Here is a 7,163-nt window from a genome sequence, read left to right as displayed (position 1 = left end):
CCCCCAGAGGGCCACGTCGTGACAGTACTAGTCACGATATACACCCCCAGAGGGCCACGTCGTGACAGTACTAGTCACGATATACACCCCCAGAGGGCCACGTCGTGACAGTACTAGTCACGATATACACCCCCAGAGGGCCACGTCGTGACAGTACTAGTCACGATATACACCCCCAGAGGGCCACGTCGTGACAGTACTAGTCACGATATACACCCCCAGAGGGCCACGTCGTGACAGTACTAGTCACGATATACACCCCCAGAGGGCCACGTCGTGACAGTACTAGTCACGATATACACCCCAAAGGGACACGTCGTGACAGTGTACTAGTCTTCAAACTAAAGGTGTATGAAAATGTCATGACGACGTTCTGATAACATTGATAAGAGTTGTTGACATGAAGAACATGTTAATAACGTTGATGAGAGTTGTTGACATGAAGAACATGTTAATAACGTTGATGAGAGTTGTTGACATGAAGAACATATTAATAACGTTGATGAGAGTTGTTGACATGAAGAACATATTAATAACGTTGATAAGAGTTGTTGACATGAAGAACATGTTAATAACGTTGATGAGAGTTGTTGACATGAAGAACATGTTAATAACGTTGATAAGAGTTGTTGACATGAAGAACATGTTAATAACGTTGATGAGAGTTGTTGACATGAAGAACATGTTAATAACGTTGATGAGAGTTGTTGACATGAAGAACATGTTAATAACGTTGATAAGAGTTGTTGACATGAAGAACATGTTAATAACGTTGATGAGAGTTGTTGACATGAAGAACATGTTAATAACGTTGATGAGAGTTGTTGACATGAAGAACATATTGATAACGTTGATAAGAGTTGTTGACATGAAGAACATATTAATAACGTTGATAAGAGTTGTTGACATGAAGAACATATTAATAACGTTGATAAGAGTTGTTGACATGAAGAACATATTAATAACGTTGATAAGAGTTGTTGACATGAAGAACATATTAATAACGTTGATAAGAGTTGTTGACATGAAGAACATGTTAATAACGTTGATGAGAGTTGTTGACATGAAGAACATATTAATAACGTTGATGAGAGTTGTTGACATGAAGAACATATTAATAACGTTGATAAGAGTTGTTGACATGAAGAACATGTTAATAACGTTGATGAGAGTTGTTGACATGAAGAACATCCACTTGCTGCCTCATCGATCTTCCCTAATGTATTAATCCACCCTGTCAGAGGAAGAAAACAGGTGCTGATTGTAAAAAGCATTTGATTGATGCAACATTTATTTTTGTCTGAATAAAAATCAAATGTGTAACGGCACTAGTACACGTTCATTACAGTGCATTATGGGGGAGGTGGTTGCCGTGTACAGTGCATTATGGGGGAGGTGGTTGCCGTGTACAGTGCATTATGGGGGAGGTGGTTGCCGTGTGCAGTGCATTATGGGGGAGGTGGTTGCCGTGTGCAGTGCATTATGGGGGAGGTGGTTGCCGTGTGCAGTGCATTATGGGGGAGGTGGTTGCTGTGTACAGTGCATTATGGGAGAGGTGGTTGCTGTGTACAGTGCATTATGGGGGAGGTGGTTGCTGTGTACAGTGCATTATGGGGGAGGTGGTTGCTGTATACAGTGCATTATAGGAGAGGTGGTTGCCGTGTACAGTGCATTATGGGGGAGGTGGTTGCTGTGTACAGTGCATTATGGGGGAGGTGGTTGCGGTGTACAGTGCATTATAGGAGAGGTGGTTGCTGTGTACAGTGCATTATAGGAGAGGTGGTTGCTGTGTACAGTGCATTATAGGAGAGGTGGTTGCTGTGTACAGTGCATTATAGGGGAGGTGGTTGCTGTGTACAGTGCATTATGGGAGAGGTGGTTGCTGTGTACAGTGCATTATAGGAGAGGTGGTTGCTGTGTACAGTGCATTATAGGAGAGGTGGTTGCTGTATATAGTGCATTATAGGAGAGGTGGTTGCTGTGTACAGTGCATTATGGGGGATGTGGTTGCTGTGTACAGTGCATTATGGGGGAGGTGGTTGCTGTGTACAGTGCATTATGGGAGAGGTGGTTGCTGTGTACAGTGCATTATGGGGGATGTGGTTGCTGTGTACAGTGCATTATAGGGGAGGTGGTTGCTGTGTACAGTGCATTATGGGGGATGTGGTTGCCGTGTACAGTGCATTATAGGAGAGGTGGTTGCTGTGTACAGTGCATTATGGGAGAGGTGGTTGCTGTGCACAGTGCATTATGGGGGATGTGGTTGCTGTGTACAGTGCATTATGGGGGATGTGGTTGCTGTGTACAGTGCATTATGGGGGAGGTGGTTGCTGTGTACAGTGCATTATGGGAGAGGTGGTTGCTGTATATAGTGCATTATAGGAGAGGTGGTTGCTGTGTACAGTGCATTATGGGGGAGGTGGTTGCTGTGTACAGTACATTATAGGAGAGGTGGTTGCTGTGTACAGTGCATTATAGGAGAGGTGGTTGCTGTGTACAGTACATTATAGGAGAGGTGGTTGCTATGTACAGTGCATTATGGGAGAGGTGGTTGCTGTGTACAGTACATTATAGGAGAGGTGGTTGCTGTGTACAGTGCATTATGGGAGAGGTGGTTGCTGTGTACAGTGCATTATGGGGGAGGTGGTTGCTGTGTACAGTGCATTATGGGAGAGGTGGTTGCTGTATATAGTGCATTATAGGAGAGGTGGTTGCTGTGTACAGTGCATTATAGGAGAGGTGGTTGCTGTGTACAGTACATTATAGGAGAGGTGGTTGCTGTGTACAGTACATTATAGGAGAGGTGGTTGCTATGTACAGTGCATTATGGGAGAGGTGGTTGCTGTGTACAGTACATTATAGGAGAGGTGGTTGCTGTGTACAGTGCATTATGGGAGAGGTGGTTGCTGTGTACAGTACATTATAGGAGAGGTGGTTGCTGTGTACAGTGCATTATGGGAGAGGTGGTTGCTGTGTACAGTACATTATAGGAGAGGTGGTTGCTATGTACAGTGCATTATGGGGGAGGTGGTTGCTGTGTACAGTGCATTATGGGGGAGGTGGTTGCCGTGTACAGTGCATTATGGGGGAGGTGGTTGCTGTGTACAGTGCATTATAGGAGAGGTGGTTGCTGTGTACAGTGCATTATAGGAGAGGTGGTTGCTGTATACAGTACATTATAGGAGAGGTGGTTGCTGTATACAGTGCATTATAGGGGAGGTGGTTGTTGTGTACAGTGCATTATGGGGGATGTGGTTGCCGTGTACAGTGCATTATAGGGGAGGTGGTTGCTGTGTACAGTGCATTATGGGGGAGGTGGTTGCTGTGTACAGTGCATTATAGGAGAGGTGGTTGCTGTATACAGTGCATTATGGGGGAGGTGGTTGCTGTGTACAGTGCATTATGGGGGAGGTGGTTGCTGTGTACAGTGCATTATAGGAGAGGTGGTTGCTGTGTACAGTGCATTATGGGGGAGGTGGTTGCTGTGTACAGTGCATTATAGGAGAGGTGGTTGCTGTGTACAGTGCATTATGGGGGAGGTGGTTGCTGTGTACAGTGCATTATGGGGGAGGTGGTTGCTGTGTACAGTGCATTATAGGAGAGGTGGTTGCTGTGTACAGTGCATTATAGGAGAGGTGGTTGCTGTGTACAGTGCATTATAGGAGAGGTGGTTGCTGTGTACAGTGCATTATGGGGGAGGTGGTTGCTGTGTACAGTGCATTATAGGAGAGGTGGTTGCTGTATACAGTGCATTATGGGGGAGGTGGTTGCTGTGTACAGTGCATTATGGGGGAGGTGGTTGCTGTGTACAGTGCATTATTGGAGAGGTGGTTGCTGTATACAGTGCATTATGGGGGAGGTGGTTGCTGTGTACAGTGCATTATAGGAGAGGTGGTTGCTGTGTACAGTGCATTATGGGGGAGGTGGTTGCTGTGTACAGTGCATTATGGGAGAGGTGGTTGCAGGGCATTTGGAAAGTATTCAGACCCTTTGAGTTTTCCTACATTTTGTTATGTTACAGCCGTTTTCTAAAATCGATTCAATTGTTTTTGTCCATCATCAACCTACACACAGTACCCCATAATGACATCACAATACCCCATAATGACATCACAATACCCCATAATGACATCACAATACCCCATAATGACATCACATTAATCCATAATGACATCACAATAACCCATAATGACATCATCACAATACCCCATAATGACAAAGCGATAACAGGTTTTTAGAAATGTTAGCACATTTATTAAAAACAGAAATACCTTATTTACATAAGTATTCAGACCCTTTGCTATGAGACTAAATTGAGCTCAGGTGCATCCTGTATCCACTGATCATCGTTGAGATGTTTCTACAACTTGATTGGAGTCCACCTGTGGTAAATTCAATTGATTGGACATGATTTGGAAAGGCACACACCTGTCTGTATAACGTCCCACAGGTAACCAAGCCACAAGGTCAAATGTAGAGGTCTGTAGAGCTCTGAGACAGGATTATGTCAGGGCACAGATCTGGGGAAGGGTACAAAAACATTTCTGCAGCATTGAAGGTCCCCAAGAACACAGTGGCCTCCATCATTCTTGAATGGAACCACCAAGACTCTTCCTTGACCTCGCCGCCCGGCCAAACTGAGCAATTGTTGGAGAGGGGCCTTGGTCAGGGAGGTGACCAAGAACACGATGGTCACTCTGACAGAGCTCTAGTTCCTCTGTGGAGATGGGAGAACCTTCCAGAAGGACAACCATCCCTGCAGCACTCCCTATAAATCAGGCCTTTATGGTAGAGTCGTCAGTCAAAAGCCACTCCTCAGTAAAAGGCACATCACATCATAACGAATACTTTGTATCCCTCGTTTACTCAAGTGATTCCTTTATTTTGGTAGTTACCAGTATGCCTTACAGTCCGGAAGGCTGTAGTTTGGGCAGCATGTCGCTGCCTGTGATTTCTTAACCCCGCCCTGTGGACACGTTAAAGTATGTTTTGACATTGGGGTATTTATCAAAATGTCTTGTCAAAAGGAAAGCAACGATATCATAATTTTATACTTAAATTTTAGGAATATACATTAAAAAAATCCTAACATTAATGTCCAATTGAATTGTACTTAATCAAGTAAAAACCCGCTGAACAAAAGACCTGCTGATATTGATTTATTTTGATGACATCATCAGAAATCATCCAAACGGGTTTTCCCTGTCTCCTGATAATACTCATTCTCCCCTTTACATCAGTAAGGGATCATCAACGAGGGGCTATGCATTCTACGGAAAATAAGGAACGACGAGGGGCTATGCATTCTACGGAAAATAAGGAACAACCAGGAGCTATGCATTCAGACAGAAGCGGGCAGATCGGCTGTACCGACTTCAGAAGAGTCTCCTGACAATTGTTTGTCTCATAGTCTGACTAACACTGCTATACCTCTGCCGCCTTTCACCGCAGATGCGGAAGTGGGACATATCAAATGCAAAAAAAACAAAACAAATATGTATCTTAAATTTACTGATTTATTAAGCTAATTAGATTTCCGGGTGCGGACATCGACTTTAGGGAGGTTGTGCTTCGGTGCTGAGTAAGGACAGCCGGCGACAAAACCCGGAAGTGAAAGGGGAATTTGAGAAATCAGATAAGATAGTGGGGTTTCTAGAAGTGCTGCCATCTCCCCGGCTTTGGAACAGACCATACTGTTTTTTTTGTCGCTTGTTCTTGGACATGCCAATTAATTAGCTACGTTTTATTAGTGTTTGTAACCAGAACTCGTTCCCCATTTATACGGAATTAATCAGACTCAAATCTACGGTGATCAACCTGAATCCGAATATAGCCTAGTTGTTCTTCCTGTCCAGTTTGTCGCCCAGTGCAACGTGGATAGTATCCATTTCCGGGTCAAAAACAACAAATAACACAATACATTTATAATCAAGACGATAACGTTTTGTGGTTGGAAATACAGTGTTTATTTTTTAAGAATTTAGACGTTGAGCCAGCAACTAATAGACAGACCGGTTGCCGAGTAACCGGATACCAACATGTTCCGTGGAGATAAAGTCATCCTTCCAATATTTGCATAATCGTTGTTATTAATATATGTAAATATATATAGTAATAACATGTTAATAACATATAACATATATATTAATAACAACGATTATGAAAATAGTAGAACATTTGAGGTGCCGGGTACTCAGCTCTGGTGAGCTCCTGTCCAAGTTAAGCACGGGGGTAAAGGGTGAGTTATCTGGACCTAATTTATTTATGACAGAAAATTGTATTTTGGGGTTCCACTCACCATTTCCAATGAGATTGGTAAAGTATAACTTGTGTGCAGTGTTCAGTGCCACTTTGTATGCAGTGTGTTGATATACCAGGGCCTGGGGATGCAGTTAGGTTTGTATGCAGTGTGTTGATATACCAGGGACTGGGGATGCAGTTAGGTTTGTATGCAGTCTGGTGATATACCAGGGCCTGGGGATGCAGTTAGGTTTGTATGCAGTCTGGTGATATACCAGGGCCTGGGGATGCAGTTAGGTTTGTATGCAGTCTGGTGATATACCAGGGCCTGGGGGTGCAGTTAGGTTTGTATGCAGTCTGGTGATATACCAGGGACTGGGAATGCAGTTAGGTTTGTTTTCCTCCATCATCATTCACCACTAATTTTTAAATGATCACCAATCAATCAACACATGCTTTCCTTTGTACGTCTCAATACAATAATATATTAATGAATTCAATTAAATGAACCACGTTTTGTATGGAAATTAAATTTAAAAAAAACTTATCTCAACTGCGTTGACCACTCCAGTCAGCAGATGGCGATGTGCGTCTTTTAGGTTCAGGCGACGCTGCCAGAGTGTGACGTATAAATCTAGTGGACGGGTCGCGTCATCAACATGAACAGTTCAGCCACCTCGGTAGCTTACTAGCCAACAGAGCCGAAATATTGGAGCTCTTTAGAAGCTTTCAGAAGGTAGTGCGAACGGCTTTCTGGCGTATATATGTGTTTTAAACACCTTTATGTCGTGTAGCTGTTACCCCGTTTAATTTCATATTGACGTTGTTAGACATCTAGCTAGCTGGTTAAGTTAGCAATAAGACTAAGCTAGTCGCTGATGCTAGTTAGGTAGCAAGCTAACACCCCATGACAGGAGGTCACT

The sequence above is a fragment of the Oncorhynchus mykiss genome, chromosome 17, assembly GCF_013265735.2.
Source record: "Oncorhynchus mykiss isolate Arlee chromosome 17, USDA_OmykA_1.1, whole genome shotgun sequence".
Lineage (NCBI taxonomy): Eukaryota > Metazoa > Chordata > Actinopteri > Salmoniformes > Salmonidae > Oncorhynchus > Oncorhynchus mykiss.
The sequence above is the reverse complement of the archived record's forward strand: the minus strand, read 5'-3'. Positions refer to the sequence as shown.